General features: G+C 42.0%; 1 protein-coding gene across 4 annotated transcripts in view; it reads left to right on the forward strand.

Annotated features, from left to right (window-relative positions):
• The first annotated feature begins 289 nt into the window (after positions 1-289).
• The window catches only part of zdhhc7 (zDHHC palmitoyltransferase 7), a 66,051-nt gene continuing 49,965 nt past the window's right edge, over positions 290-16,375 (forward strand). For all 4 annotated transcript variants that reach the window (XM_078400757.1, XM_078400755.1, XM_078400753.1 and 1 more), the window contains exon 1: positions 290-396. The gene's annotated coding sequence lies outside the window, so the exon portion shown is untranslated. The remainder of the gene's footprint in view (positions 397-16,375) is intronic.

Here is a 16,375-nt window from a genome sequence, read left to right on the forward strand (position 1 = left end):
CGCTCCATGTTTCCGAGTCCAGCCCGAGCCCTCCCGACTCCCGCCAACCGTCCCCGCCTGCCTTCGGCTTCCTCGCCGAGTCCAGCCCGAGTCCTCCCGAGTCCCGCCAGCCGTCCCCGCCTGCCTTCGGCTTCCTCGCCGAGTCCAGCCCGAGCCCCGTCCGAGGGCGGCCGAAAGTTCCCGAAGGCGTTGCGGAAGTGCGGCGCTCGGGCGCGTGTTCGGGGCTCGGTCGCTGTGGCAGAGCGGAGTTTCCTGACACGGGGAGGCGGGCAGGAGGAGGGGAGGTGGGGGGGGGAATACAACAAAAATGGGAAACTCTCGTCGAAAGCGGCTACGTTTCTTTTAACCGTGTTCCCCACTCACCCCCTTCGCTGCCCCCGTATCTCAAACTGATGGGTATGTATAGTATTTTATGTTTGATTCAAGAAAGCTCTGTTGTAATTGTCATTGCCCTGTCCGGCCTCACAAAATCTCAATCAGGTTTAGGCCACTGTCCCTCTTTAAAAACAGCCAAAGTTTAAATGTAACCATTCTTTAAGTATATTTTAGTACCTTAGCATGCGTTGTAGAACTAAGCAAATTCTTTTGTGCAATTATAATTTATTATTAGTATTATTGTATTACAATAATCTCAGTATGTATCTCAACCTCATTGCAGTAATCCTCCCTGATTGCATTTATCCCTTTTAAATTTAAAAAAAAAGGAACGGTTGGATTCTTAAAAGTAATACTACATCCAATACTGGTTGTTATGTTGACTTAGAATTTACGGATCTTTGAAAAAAGCTGACTGCATGCATATTTGAATTCAGTAACAGATTGCAATATTTTTAGGGGTTTACACTGAAGATATGATAACCTGTAATTTTCAGATTTTGCATTGCCAGAAACAGTGATTTGCATTGTGAACATTTTATATTTTTGGCATATTTTGATTACTTACTCGTATCTGCTAAGAAAATCAAATATTTTAAATGAAAACATTAATCCTTAAGTGTATTATTATGATAAACATAGATTGTAAGTTGCATTTGTATTTGATTATATTCTAGCATAAACCTATATAGTTTATTTCAACAATCAACAAAACAGTAGTAACAATCTACAAAACAGTAATTCAATAGATTTACTGGAATAATGACCATCAATTAATTGTCAGTCATGCTAATTGCTAACTTGTTCCACATTATCTGGCAAAGTAGAAGTTAATTTAGTAAATCAGTTGATCGGGCTTTTTGGATTGCCGTCAATGTACAATGTAGATGTCACTTAAGAAGGTTATTATTTCAGGTGATGTGCTTAAAGCAGGAATAAGCATTCATAAACAGGTTTGAAAATTGACGTCAATAAGCAATAAAGAATAGGTATCTGAACCAGTGAATAGATTTGAACAGTGACTTTTACTGCACAGATTTGAAACAATTTCAGTTATCCCACAATCCTCTTGGCATATAGATCTGTTTTCTTGGCTTCACCCCTTAATGTCTACAATTTGAAATAGTTGTTAATTATTGAGTAATTGCAAATTATTGTTAAAACTTCACTGCATCTAAATCAAATTATGTTGTTGAATTCCACATTTTCCTCAGAAATTGATGGGGTGACTTTTGATGAACCTCAACACCACTTGGTGATCAAGCACTTGGTCAACTTGTACAGCATGGCTTTGTCAGTCATCTAGTTTTTGATCATGTAAAGAGAAAATGTTTTAGTCTTTTGGAAAAGAAACCCATTGCACAATCATACTAGGGAAATGTTTCTCTAAATAATTTTCCTGGCACGTCTGGCACTTATTTTGAGGGCTAATCTATTAAAACCAGCTATCCATTAATGATGATGGACCTTTTAGTATGATAACTTTTTGTACCCAAGTACTGCATCCCTGATATTTAATGACCAAACACCAGTAATGGTGATGTTCACACATAAAATTTGTTTCTGGTGAGGTTACGGTGACAAAGTAAAAAGTAACTAGTGTGATTACTTCACTCAGGGACTTGTGTCAGATTGCCTAGGGTGTGTTTGACAATACACTGTAGATGTATAACACTGCATATAATTGAAGGAGGAGCATGCATGACTCTTTCAGTAAAACTGAGTTTCAGCCTTCATTATTATTAAAAGCTTTTGTTTTCTCTGATATAATTGCAAGTTGTGATTAAGAACAACATGATTAAATATCGCACCAGAAATAAATTTTGGGTGTTCATATTCCCATTGCTGGCATTTGGGCATGTTGGATGCCAGGGATGCAGTACTAGCCTATGGAAAGTTACACACTTAAGTCTATCAATTTCAATGACCTCTATTAATTCACTTGGGATCATGCTCAAAATTAGTTGGTGCAAATGAACCAAGCCATGACGATTCTTCTGATTGTGATCAGTAATTCTGGTATAAATTGTGCCAAGTTCTTTTTTTCCTCTGTGTTTTCACAAACTATTGACGTATGACAAAATGTAAAATGTGGCATGAGCCAATAATATTTTGCACCAGAAGTTGAAAAAAAGAAGTAATTTGCTTAAAATTATGACATGGTAGTGCAGTGGTAGAGTTGTGGCTTTACAGCGGCTGAGTCCCAGGTTTGATCCTGACTGTGGGTGCTGTCTGTACGGAGTTTGTACATTCTCCCAGAGAATGTATATTCAGTCAGAGAGTTGTAAATCTGTGGAATTCTCTGCCTCAGAAGGCAGTGGAGGCCAATTCTCTGAATGCATTCAAGAGAGAGCTAGATAGAGCTCTTAAGGATAGCGGAGTCAGGGGGTGTGGGGAGAAGGCAGGAACGGGGTACTGATTGAGAATGATCAGCCATGATCTCATTGAATGGTGGTGCTGGCTCAAAGAGCCGAATGGCCTACTCCTGCACCTGTTGTCTATTGTCTATTGTGTCAGGTTTCTTTAGACTTTTTCAAAGTCACAATCTGTGTCTTGAACCATGCTCCCCGTGACCTGTGTGGGGTTTCCCCAGGAGCTCCGGTTTCCTCTCAAACTCCAAAGACGTACATGTTTGTAGGTTAATTGGCTTGGTTAAATTGTAAATTATCTCTAGTGTAGGATAGTGTTAATGTGCAGGGATCGCTGGTTGGTTCAGACTCAGTGGGCCGAAGGGCCTGTTTCTGTGCTATATCTCTAAACTAAATTGGGATATGTTCCAGCAATGGGACAATAAGAATCTTATTGCAGATTAACAGGCCCGTTAAGACAAAAGCACAGAAATATATAATAATCATTAATACCATAAATTAATAACCATAATGCTAGTAATTATAATTGTGCGAAACCAAAGTCGATCATGAAACTAAAGACACTGTCCACAGAAGTTCATAGCTGTAAGGAAGTGGTTAGTTTGTGGGAAAGAACTGCAGATGATAGTTTAAATCAAAGGTAGACACAAAATGCTGGAGTAACTCAGTGGGACAGGCAGCATCTCGGGAGAGAAGGAATGGGTGATGTTTCGGGTCGAGACCCTTCTTCAGACGGAAGAGGTGCCCATTCCTTCTCTCCAGAGATGCTGCCTGTCCCGCTGAGTTACTCCAGCATTTTGTGTCTACCTTCGATTTAAACCAACATCTGCAGTTCTTTCCTATACTCAATGTTCATACCGCGGGGGTGTAAGCTACCCAAGTGAAAAATAAGGTGCTGTTCCTCGAATTTGCGCTGGGCCACATTTTGACAATGGAGGAGGCCCCGGACAGAAAGGTCAGATTGGGAATGGGAGAGGGAGTTAAAGTGCTGAGCAACCGTGAGATCAAGTAGGTTAAGGCAGACTGAGCGGAGGTGTTAAGCGAAACGATCGCCAAGCCTGTGCTTGGTCTCACCGATAATACAGGAGTTGACACCTGGAACAGCGGATACAATAGTTGTGGTTGGAGGAGGTGCAAGTGAAACTCTGCCTCACCTGAAAAGACAGTCGGGGTCCTTGGGTGGAGTCGAGGGGGAAGATAAAGGGACAGGTGTTGCATCTCCTGCAGTTGCAGGGGAAAGTACCTGGGGAGGTTTGGGTGGGACGGGATGAGTTGACCAGGGAGTTGCGGAGGGAACAGTCTCTGCGGAAAGCAGGAAGGGGTGGAGATGGGAAGATGTGGTCAGTAGTGGGATTCTGTTGGAAGTGGCGAAAATGTTGGAGGATTATACGTTGAATGCAACAGCTGATGGGGTGGAAGGTAAGGACAAGAGGGACATGTTACAAATGGGGGGGAGGGGGAGCAAGAGCGGAGCTGCGGGGAATCAAAGAGACCCTAATGAAAACCTCATCTATAATGGAAAATGGAAGAGGGGAAGCCCCCATTCCCTAAAGAACGACATCTCCGATGACCTGGTATGGAAAACCTCATCCTGAACGCACATGCGGCGTAGATGGAGGAATTGGGAGTAGGGGATAGAGTCTTTACAGGAGGCAGGGTGGGAAAATGTATAGTCTAGATAGCTATGGGAGTCAGTTAGTTTGTAATAGATGTCAGTCAATAGTCCGTCTCCTGTGATGGAGACAGTGAGATCTAGAAACGATAGGGAGATGTCGGTGATGGTCCAAATGAATTTGAGTGCAGGATGGAAATTAGTCGTGTTGAAGTCCGTGAGTTCTGCATGGGTGCAGGAGGTAGCACCGATGCAGTCATCAATGTAGCGGATGTAGAGTTCGGGGATTGGGCCTGTGTACGCTTGGAACAGTGATTGTTCAACGTACCCTACAAAGAAGCAGGAACAGCTGGGGCCCATGCGAGGAGCCGTAGCTATGCCTTGGATTTGGATGAAGTGGGAGGAGTCAAAGGAGAAGTTGTTAAGGGTAAGGACCAGCTCTACTAGGCGGAGGAGAGTGTTAGTAGACGTAAAATAGCTGGTTCTGCGGCTGAGGAAGAAACGGAGGGATTCAAGACCTTCCTGCTGGGGGATGGAGGTGTAGAGTGACTGGACATCCATAGTAAAAATGAGGGAGTGGGTGCCTGAAAACGGAAGTCATTGAAGAGACGAAGAGAATGTGAGGTGTCTCGGATATAGCTAGGGAGGGATTGGACCAGGGGGCATAGGATGGAGTCGAGGAATGTGGAAATTAATTCAGTGGGACATGAACAAGCAGAAACAATGGGTCTGCCAGGGCAGTTCTGTTTGTGGATTTTAGGGAGAAGATAAAATTGGACCGTGCAGGGCTGGGGAACGATAAGGTTGGAGGCTTTAGAGGGCAGAGAGCCGGAAGCAATTAAATCAGAAATGGTGTGTGATATTAAGGTCCGGTGCTCGTCTGTGAGATCATCGTCCAAGGATAGGTAGGAGGAGGTGTCTGAGAGTCGTCACCTGGTCTCAGCCCGGTAGAGGTCAGAACGCCAAACTACCTACTAGGCACCTCCCTAGTCGGCAGGTTTGATTATTAAGTCGGGGTTGCTGTAGAGTGAGCGGAGGGGGGGAGAGGTTCGAGTAAGCAAGGAGAGTGGAAAAGTTGAGGCAGTTGATGTCCCGCCGGCAGTTGGAAATTAAAAGGTCTAAAGAGGGTAGAGGGCCATCCGGTGGAGTTCAAAAGGAAGGGGTCCGGTGGAGACAGAAGGGGTCATTACTGGGTGGTGAGGACTCCTTCCCTTAGAAAAAAGAAGTGGTTAGTGTTGTGCAATGTTCAAGAGCGTGATGCTTGCTCAGAAGAAGCTGTACTTAAACCTAGTGGTCATGGTTTTCAGGCTCCTGTATCTTCTTGGGTGTGGGTCTTTGAAGATGTTGGCTGCGTTTTTGAGACAGCAAATTCAGTAGGTACTTTCGATGGTGGGGAGGTCAGTACCTATGATGGACAGGCAATCTCTGCTCCCTTTTGTAGTTGTATTTGGAGTTGCTGAACCAAACTTCAAATTGAATTGGTTAGTTATTATTGCCTTGTGAATCTGCAAAGACAAAGAAAAGAAAAAATGTTGAAGTTTGCTTTGATGAATCTGGCACTCACAAATGCATCCTTACCTGAAGCTAGATGCTCAAAAAAGGCGCTGTTCAATTGGATTCTCCCTGTGGTAAAGGAAATATATTGTGCTGAGTTACTGAAGTACTTGTTTTTGAATAGTCCTTTGATACTTCAGGGTAGTTTTACTTTGTTAATCTGGTCAAATAGAAAATAATGCTTATGTTCCTATTTTAACTATCAGGTAGCCTTAAGCTACCCAACAAATTTGATCATGGTTCTGCAAATTATGCAAACCAAAGGGTTCAGATAATGTTTTTAAACCATAAACCATGCTTGTGATTTTTTTTGTTTTAACCTGCACATCAACCTCAAACCCAAATGATATGTTAACTCTTGACATTTTACTAAATAGCCTTTGAATAACACTCAATTAAATATTTTTGTACATTGCCCACACCTGAGAGCCACTTTTATAGATGTTGCTTCAAAATCCACCTCAGGTTTTTATTTCCCTTCGTCCCTCAGTAAATCTACACCTGCAAATCGATTGAAGTGAGCAAGGTACAAATAAGTTTTTAAAATCATTCCTGCTACAGATTCAAAACATTTGACAGATCATTGAAGCAAATAAAATGCTTTCCAGAGCTGTGATTGTTTTGTGTGCCCATCTATGATTATGAGCTGGCGTTCCCCATGCAAGTATAAAAACAGAGAGATCATTTTGCATTGACCGAGGCATTGCATTTGGATGTAGCACGGTCACTGTTAGCTCATTTGACTTTGCTAAATTCTCTCTGAACATCTGGGAATTTGTTTTAAAGATACAGCATGGATACGGGCCCACCCAGTCCACGCTGACCAATGGGCACCCGTTCACTAGCTATCCTATGCATTAGGGACAATGTACAGAAGCCAATTAACCTACAAACTTGCTCGTCTGTGGAATGTGGGAGGAAACTGGAGAACCCAGAGAAAACCCACGCAGTCACAGGAAAAAAATTCCATGTAGACATCACTCGTCAAGATTGATGTAACACACCTGTTCCTTATATCTCCTCCCTTACATCCATCCATTGACTGCCGCAGCCCTTCAAGGTAAGGCAGAGGTTCACATGCTCCTTGTCTAACCCCATCTGCTGCATTTTGTGCTCCCAATATGACTTCCTTTATATTGGTGAGACCAAGCTTAGACTAGGCGACTGTTTCACTGAACATTTACGCTCAGAACACCAAGGCCTGTTGGATCTCCCAGTTGCTAAGCATCTTAACCTCCCTTCCCATTCCCATATTGACCTTGCTGTCCTGGGCCACCTTCATTGCCAGTGTGAGGCCACCACTAACTGGAAGAGCAGTACCTCGTATTCTGTTTGGGTAGCTGACAACCTAATGGTATGAACATTAAATTCTCCAATTTTAACTGACAACCACCCACCCCCATTTTCCTTGTGTCCTTCCTGGATGTGCACCCATTTCTCCCAAAGTCCTGCCCCCAATTCCCCCTTCACCTATATCCCTTCCTCTGGCTTCACATTCCAAGCCTCTTCTCTCCTTCTTATCCCCTTATTCCACTACATTTAGTGGAATCTTTTCATCTCTGGCCTTTATCCAACCATAATCGAATCAAACCCCTCCATCACATTTATCCACCTATCCCTTGCCGCTCCCATTTCTCTTCCAACTTTATCCCTCCTCTATACAATCCTATTGAAATCTGAAGTAGGATCCTGACCCGAAATGTGGCCTATCCTTATTCTCCAGAGATGCTACCTGATAAATTACTCCTTACTCCAGCACTTTATCTTTTTTTTTGTGAACCAGCAACTGCAGTTGCCAACATTACCATTGTTGCTTTCTTCACCATCAATATCCTGGGGTTACCAGTGAACATATTCTTTCATCATAGTGTTTAACTCCTGGAGCTCTTGACGTAACAGGATTGTGGGGGTATCTTTGTGAGAAGGAATGAAACCACTTGAGGTGGCTCACTGCAATCTTTTCAAGGGGTGTGAAATGTCATACTTGACAGCAAAGCCAGTATCCTAAGAAATTAATTTTAGAGAAACATTTTCTGTAAAGCACTATTAAGATCCATACTTCCAGATGTTGTTAGAGTTATAGAGCATAGAAAATTGTAACAGGCCCTTTGGTCCCCAATGTATGCGTCGAACATGATGCCAAAATAAACTAATCTCATCTGCCTGTTTATGATACCTCCATTCCCTGCATATCCATATGTCTATCTAAACGCCACTATCGCATCTGCCTCCAGTCATGGTCCTAGCGCTATGTAGCAAGGAAACAGGCTCTCCGGCCAATCTCGTCCATGCCAACTAAATTGCTTAACCGAGCTAGACCCACTTGCTTGTGCCTGGCCCATATCCGTCCACACCTTTTCTATCCACGTATTTGTCTGGGTGACATTTAAATGTCGTAAGTGTACCATTCTCCACTTTCTCTGGCAAACTGTTCCATATTCAGACCATACTGTGAGAAAAGTTGCCCCTTTTAATCATCCCCCTCTCGCCTTAAACCTGTGCCCATTAGTTTTAGACTCTCCTACTCTTGGGGAAATAACTGTGGCTGTTCACATTATCTGTGCCCTTCATGACTCATAAACCTCCCCTCAGAATTCTACACACCAGAGAATAAAGACCCCGCCTATCCAGCTTCTCTCTATGACTCAAATTGGTATTTACAATTTCAGCTTAATATAAGAATTTTGTTTTTTGCTTTTAGACTGTCAGTATCTTTTTTAACCATTGATGTATAGTTCAGCTTTCTACAGGTGTCATCTCTTTTAAGATGTAGTGACATTCACAAAGGAAGCTAATCGTTATATTATAATTACTAAACTAATTAATATTAGTTAAGATCTAAGAAATTAAAATCTTTACATCTAATCTTTTGCCATGTTTCTAGAATAGGCTACGGTAAACGACTGGCCAAGAAAAAAGTAAAGGAAAGTGTGTGGGCATGTAAGAGTAAATAAATTGTGAGGTTATAGGGAAATAAAAGTGGGGGTTTGGAACTTATGTAACTAATCCACTGGGAAGCAGCATTGACCTGACCACCTAAAGACCTCCCTCTGTGTTATGGTAAGCAAATTGAGTCATTTATATAGTGGTCAAAATCACCAATTCTGGTAGAATATCTAGTAAGCTGTAAAATAAAATGCAAGTGGTACGCCGTGAGTCACAGAGCATAGAAAGATACAGCACAGGAACGGGCCCTTCAGCCCACAATGTTTGAGCCGAACATGATGGCGATGATCGTCCAGATTGTCCGCTACTTAAATTGGTTTAAAATAATTATGTGAATGTGATACATAACATGCATTACTTCTAGTTCTAGAAAAGATGAATGCATTAAAACCACTCAAGGCTGAATGAATCCAAACAAAACAAAAGTAAATAATCTTCTGTTTATATGTTCATAACTTAATTTTTTTTTAAAGGTTTCCCATGGTTATGTTTTTTCAAATATCCATTACTTACTATGACAACATTTAAAAGACATTTGTAAAGGTATGTGGATAGGAAAGATTTAGAGGGATATGGGCAAAGCACGGGTGGGTGGGACTAGTGTTGATTCAGCTTCATGGTCGGCATGGGTAAGTTGGGCCAAATGCCCTGTTTCCATGCTGTACGAGTCTTTAACATTAATGGAATTACTAAATCAATGGCTGCATGGCTTTCAAAGTCTTGTATTACTTACCCTTTGGTATGTTAGCCAAGGTTCATAATTCATTTCCAAAAAAGTTTAAAGCATTTTCTTTTCAGTTTGCTTACTCATTCAATTTTTTCCAAGTACGGACCTGTTTAAAACCTTACTTAGAAGCGCAATAATAAGATGACATATAATTTTGTCTTGTGTTCGCTTCTGCACCTGACCACTAGAATTCCTAGTGTGAAGCTACAAATGTCACAAGGAAGAAATACTTAGCTATTTTGCCTGAGCAGAGAATAATGCATCTAAAAAAAGTGTGCTCCTTTCATCAATTTTCAACAGTTGATTGATATGACCAGCTTCTGAAAGGAATTGGTCTTTTCCACGTGGAACCTTGTTTCTTTCCACCATGTACCTGTTTTACACAAGTGCACATTCATAGGAACTCGTAGGCATTCTGCTGGATTGCATCACTCAATCACAGATGGATTGGCAAAGATGAAAGTGGAAAAGTGTACACACACATGTGCACACACACACACACACACACACACACACACACACACACACACACACACACACACACACACACACACACACACACACACACACACACACACACACACACACACACACACACACACACACACACACACACACACACACACACACACACACACACACACACACAAAACCTCTCTAATCAGGAAACATATGCTTACCGAAATAAATCGTGGAGACACATGGTGTGAATGGATGTCTCCCCAGGTAATACCTGTAGTGGTACATACAACTAAGGAAATTGCTTTCAAAAGCGGTGACACAGTATTTTTAATTTATCTGCTTCATTTTATGAATCACTAATGAGACACTGTTAAAATCACGCTCCTGTTGTGCGTTTTGATGTGGCACTGTAAATGATCATTGTGCACTTTAGATCTCTGCAGCCAAGGAGCAATGAGGCAAGAAAAGAGGAAAGGAAATAAGATTGATTAGTTTCATGAATTTTATTTTATTTTATGTTTAATGTATCAGCACTGTATGGTGTGGTTTATTTTGTATGACGAAGAGAGTAATATTCCAGTGATTTAAGATTAAAAGACCTCATTTGCTGTTGGGGTTTTTATGCAGAATCTTAACAGGTCTATAGGAATTTTGCCAATGTTTCTTGTCCTTTATGTCAATAAAGGCAGCTTGTGATATATTTGAAATTGGGCAACTGTAACTACATTCATTAAAGCACCAAACTAGCAATAATTTTATGGAACCTCCTCCCTTCTTGATAAAATTCCCTGTGGTCTTTGGGTAACGATCTATTTTAATTATGTGAATCTCTGCCATAGCATTAATCATCACGAGGACTCCCCCTTCAAAAGAGTGAGGAGTTTATACTAAAGAACCTTCCTATTCAGTAAATCTTGGGTTTTGTTTGGCTGAAGTGAGGATACTTTTTCTTGCATAAATTTATGATTTCATTTTATGAAGCCTTTATGAACATAGGATGATGTAGCTACCATGCATTGGCTCAATATCAACCTTGGCTTACTCGATGGTCTTTAATTTCTAAGAGAATCGCAGGTTCAACGCTGCCTCCATACGAATGTCCTGGAGTCTTGCAATAGCATGCCAGATGAAGGTGGCATCTTTAAGATGGAGAAACTGAACGCTGGTCTAATTGCTCTTATCAACCATTCCAAGTGAATATTGGTTCCTGTGCCTCCTTACTCCAACTGTATGGTTCTCAAAGATATCCGGAGGTCATGGCAGAAAGCTCTCTTCATTCCTGGATTCATTGAACCAATAATCATCAGGTGCAGTGCTGGCAGAGAAGATTTAAGCAGCTGTAAGTTCTAAGAGAATTATTTCATTCATTTAAGATTTGATAGCAATTTGGCACAGCAGATATCGCTGGTATCTCACAGTTAGGTTTTGCTCACGTTTTAGTGGCAAACTTTAGTTTTTAATTTTATTTACTTATTGTAGCTCCGTATCCCATATGTGTTAATCTGAAAAAAGTCACCTATTACCAAAATTACTCTTCACTTGATGAAACTACACATCTGGTGTAAACAGATAGTATAGGCGTCTGAGTATGAAGAAGAAGTAGGACCTGTTTGTCAGGTATTAAAGTCCCTTTGCATTCTGCCAATTTATCTTCAAAACAGGATATGTTGTTGTGGGATTTTCTCTCAGTTGGGTTGATCCTTCTTGGCATTATTCTCATAAAATTCATAAAACCTGCCTCCAACTCAAAACCAGTGATTCCTGAGAATAACTTAATTGCCTTTGTATTTTCCAGTAAATTGTAAATCAGTCGGTCCTGCAATCCAAGCAAAGCATATTGGGAGGATTGGAAAAGTCCAAAGCATTAACTTGCCTTCTATTATTTAGCCCTTCCTAATAAATACTTGTAATGATGTTCATAATATCGCTGGCTGCAATTTGTGGGCATTTATTTGATTCAAGAAGTCTTTCTAAGTTAGGAGGTTTAGAGATACAGGATGGAAACAGGCCCTTCGCCCCACCGAGTCCATCCATTTTGCTGGGCCAACAGAGCTCACGGCCTTGGGAGGCCTAGGTAGTAGTCAGCAAAGTCAGCTGCGGAAGACAGTTAAGGGAATAGATCTGCCGTCTCTGCTGGGCTGGAGTTCCAGAGCCCTGGCCGCAGCTGGCAAATTCGATCTGCTGATCGGCCGCAGTTAGTCAGCTACTACTTGCCACTCTTGATGGGCTAGAGTTCCAGAGCCCCGGCCGTAGGGGGCAAATTTAACCTGCTGATCAGCGAGGATCAGTCCCGATGAGATCGAGATACCCAGGGAACATTTTCGGGGTCGTCCTAGGCGGATTTCCAGTGCAATCTCATAATTTTGTCTGGATTAAAGGAGATGCCGCACCACCAGTTACCAGAAAATTGGTGGTGGACCTGTATTACTGTATCAGGAAAGAGTGCTGCCCAAGTGATTCATAATCATCAAGACAGACTGGTTGGTCTGGGTGGCTTATTTCAATATTGTAAAGTCTGTGTAATTCTCTGTAGGTGACATTTATAAACCACTAGTAACTCTAATTGCTCAATTACATTAAAGTCATATTACAGCATAATTTTGTATGCTTGAACAGTGATAACTATCTGCAGTACAATTATAAATGATGGTCTTTCAGAATTCAGCTTTGTCTTCTGCAATGTTCTGTCGTAACACGAGGGTGAAATACAAGCGAGTCATTGCCGACAGTAGAAGTGGGAGCAATTTGAGTAGATGAATTTGGACTATCATACAAGTATGCATAACATTTGAAGCACATCTGCTGAAGAGTGATGTATTTTTATTCATTCAATCAAGTGATAACAATAACTGTACTACACGCATTGTTGAGAAACAGGAGATACATTTTACACTTTCAAATTTATGCTAAATTAAGTTAGACATAATTTCTCCATGCAGTACTTTTGATTTTTTATTTACAATAATGACTTTCAAGTTTAGATATTTTTTCTAGTCTTCAATTCCAGGAATAATGATAACTGTGGTAAATTGGGGAAATTGGAGAAACAGCACCTCATATTTCACTTGGGCAGCTTACACCCCAGCAGTATGAACATTCACTTTTCTAACTTCAAGTAACCCTTGCTTTCCTTCTCTCTCCATCCCTCCCCTTCCCAGTTCTCATAGAAACATAGAAAATAGGTGCAGGAGGGGGCCATTAGTCCCTTCGAGCCAGCACCGCCATTCATTGTGATCATGGCTGATCATCCACAATCAGTAACCTGTGCCTGCTTTCTCCCCATTCTCCATTAGCCCCTAGAGCTCTATCTAACTCTCTTTTAAATTCATCCAGTGAATTGGCCTCCACTGCCTTCTGTGGCAGAGAATTTCACAAATTCACAACTCTCTAGGTGAAAATGTTTCTTCTCACCTCAGTTTAAATGGCCTCTCCTTTATTCTTAGACTGTGGCCCCTGGTTCTGGACTCTCCCAACATTGGGAACGTTTTTCCTGCACTGGTTTGTCCAGTCCTTTTATAATTTTATACGTCTCTATAAGATTCCCCTCTCATCCTTCTAAATTCCAGTGATTAAAAGCCCAGTCTTTCCAATCTATCTTTATATGACAGTCCCTCCATCCCAGGTATTAACCTAGTGAACCTACGCTGCAGTGCCTCCATAGCAAGGATGTCCTTCCTCAAATTAGGAGACCAAAACTGCGCACAATACTCCAGATGTGGTCTCACCAGGGCCCTATACAACTGCAGAAGGACCTCTTTGCTCCTACTCCAAAGACGTACATGTATGTAGGTTAATTGGCTGGGTAAATGTAAAAATTGTCCCGAGTGGGTGTAGGATAGTGTTAATGTGCGGGGATCACTGGGCGGCACGGACTTGGAGGGCAGAAAAGGCCTGTTTCCGGCTGTATATATATGATATGATATGATGATAAATTCAAATCCTCTCGTTATGAAGGCCAACATGCCATTAGCTTTCTTCACTGCCTGCTGTATCTGCACAAGGATACCAGGTCTCGTTGCACTTCCCCTTTACCTAATCTGAGACCATTGAGATAATAATCTCCCTCCTTATTTTTGCCGCCATAGTGGATAACCTCACATTTATCTACATTATACTACATCTGCCATGCATCTGCCCACTCACTCAACCTGTCCAAGTCACCCTGCAACCTCCTAACATCTCTTCGCAGTTCACACTGCCACCCAGCTTTGTGTCATCTGCAAACTTGCTAGTGTTACTTCTAATTCCATCATCTAAATCATTAATATATAGTGTAAATAGTTGTGGCCCCAGCACCGAGCCTTGCAGCACTCCACTCGCCATTGCCTGCCATTCTGAAAAGGACCCGTTTATTCCTACTCTTTGCTTCCTGTCTGCCAACCAATTCTCTATCCATGTCAATACCCTACCCCCAATACCATGTGCTCTAATTTTGCTCACCAATCTCCCGTGTGGGACCTTATCAAAGGCTTTCTGAAAGTCTAGATACACTACATCCACTGGCTCTACTTCATCCATTTTACTTGTCACATCCTCAAAAAATTCCAGAAGATTAGTCAAGCAGGATTTCCCCTTCATAAATCCTTGCTGACTTGGACCAATGCTTTTACTGCTATCCAAATGCGCCGTTATTACCTCTTTAATAATTGACTCCAGCATCTTCCCCAACACCGATGTCAGGCTAACTGGTCTATAATTCCCCGATTTCTCTCTCGTTCCTTTCTTGAAAAGTGAGATAACTCCAATCCACAGGATCCTGAATCAATTGAACATTGGAAAATGATCACCATTGCGGCCACGATGTCTAGAGCCACCTCCTTGAGTACCCTGGGATACAAACCATCAGGCCCTGGGGATTTATCACCCTTCAGTCCCATCAGTCTACCCAATATTTCTCACCTAATGCAAATTTCTTTCAGTTCCTCTGTCTCCCTTGATCCTCCGTCCTCTAGTACATGTGGGAGATTGTTTGTGTCTTCCTTAGTGAAGACAGATCTGAAGTACCTGTTCAACTCTTCTGCCATTTCCTTGTTACCCATAATAATTTCACCTGTTTCTGCCTTCAAGGGACCCACATTTGTCTTTACTAATCTTTTTCTCTTAACATACCTAAAGAAGCTTTTACTGTCCTTTATATTCTTGGCCAGCTTCCCCTCGCACTTCATCTTTTCAGCCCGTATTGCCCGTTTTGTTACCTTCTGTTGTCCTTTGAAAGTTACCCAATCCTCTGGCTTCCCGCTACTCTTTGCTATGTTATACATATTTTCTTTTAGTTTTATTCCATCCCTAATTTCCCTTGTCAGCCACAGTTGCCCCTTGCTCCCCTTAGAATCTTTCTCCCTCTTTGGAATGAAATGATCCTGCATCTTCTGGATTATGTTCAGAAATTCCTGCCATTGCTATTCCACTGTCATTCCTGCTAGGATCCTTTTCCATTCGACCTTGGCCAGCTCCTCTCTCATGCCTTCATAGTCCCCTTTGTTCAGCTGTAACACTGACACTTCTGATTTAACCTTCTCCCTCTCAAATTGCAGATTAAAATTAATCATATTATGGTCACTACCACCAAGTGGTTCCTTTACCTTTAGTTCCCTTATTAAATCTGGTTCATTGAACAACACTAAATCCAGAAATGCCTTCTCCCACGTAGGCTCCAGTACAAGCTGCTCTAAGAAGCCATCTCGGAGGCACTCTTTCAACTCCATTTCTTGGGGTCCAGAACCAACCTGATTTTCCCAGTCTACCTGCATATTGAAATCCCCCCCATAACCACAGTGGCATTACCTTTGTTACATGCCAGTTTTAACTTCTGCTGTAACTTACACCCTATATCCAGGCTACCGTTTGGGTGCCTGTAGATAACTCCCATTAGTGTCTTCTTATCTTTACAATTCCTGAATTCTATCCACAGTGACTCTACATCATCAGTCTCTTTGTCACCCCTCGCAAGGGACTGAATTTCGTCCTTCACCAACAGAGCGACCCCGCCTCCTCTGCCCACCTGCCTGTCTTTTCTATAGGACGGTTCCCAGTCCCAATCCTCGTGCAGTCACATCTCTGTAATCCCCACAATGTCATATCTTCCAATCTCTAATGAGCCTCAAGCTCATCCACTTTACTTCATACTTCACGCATTCATATATAATACTTTTAATCCATTACTCATCTCACCTTTCACATCGATTCCTATTACACTTGGCCATACTCTCCTATCCCTTCGTGACCTCCTATCCCTTCACCCACCTTCTCCCTTCCGGTACCTTTGGTGTAACAATCTCGCTGAAGGTCTTGTCCAGGAACGTCTCGTTTTCTCTGATGATCGTGAGGTCA

The sequence above is a fragment of the Rhinoraja longicauda genome, chromosome 6, assembly GCF_053455715.1.
Source record: "Rhinoraja longicauda isolate Sanriku21f chromosome 6, sRhiLon1.1, whole genome shotgun sequence".
NCBI classification, from domain to species: domain Eukaryota; kingdom Metazoa; phylum Chordata; class Chondrichthyes; order Rajiformes; family Arhynchobatidae; genus Rhinoraja; species Rhinoraja longicauda.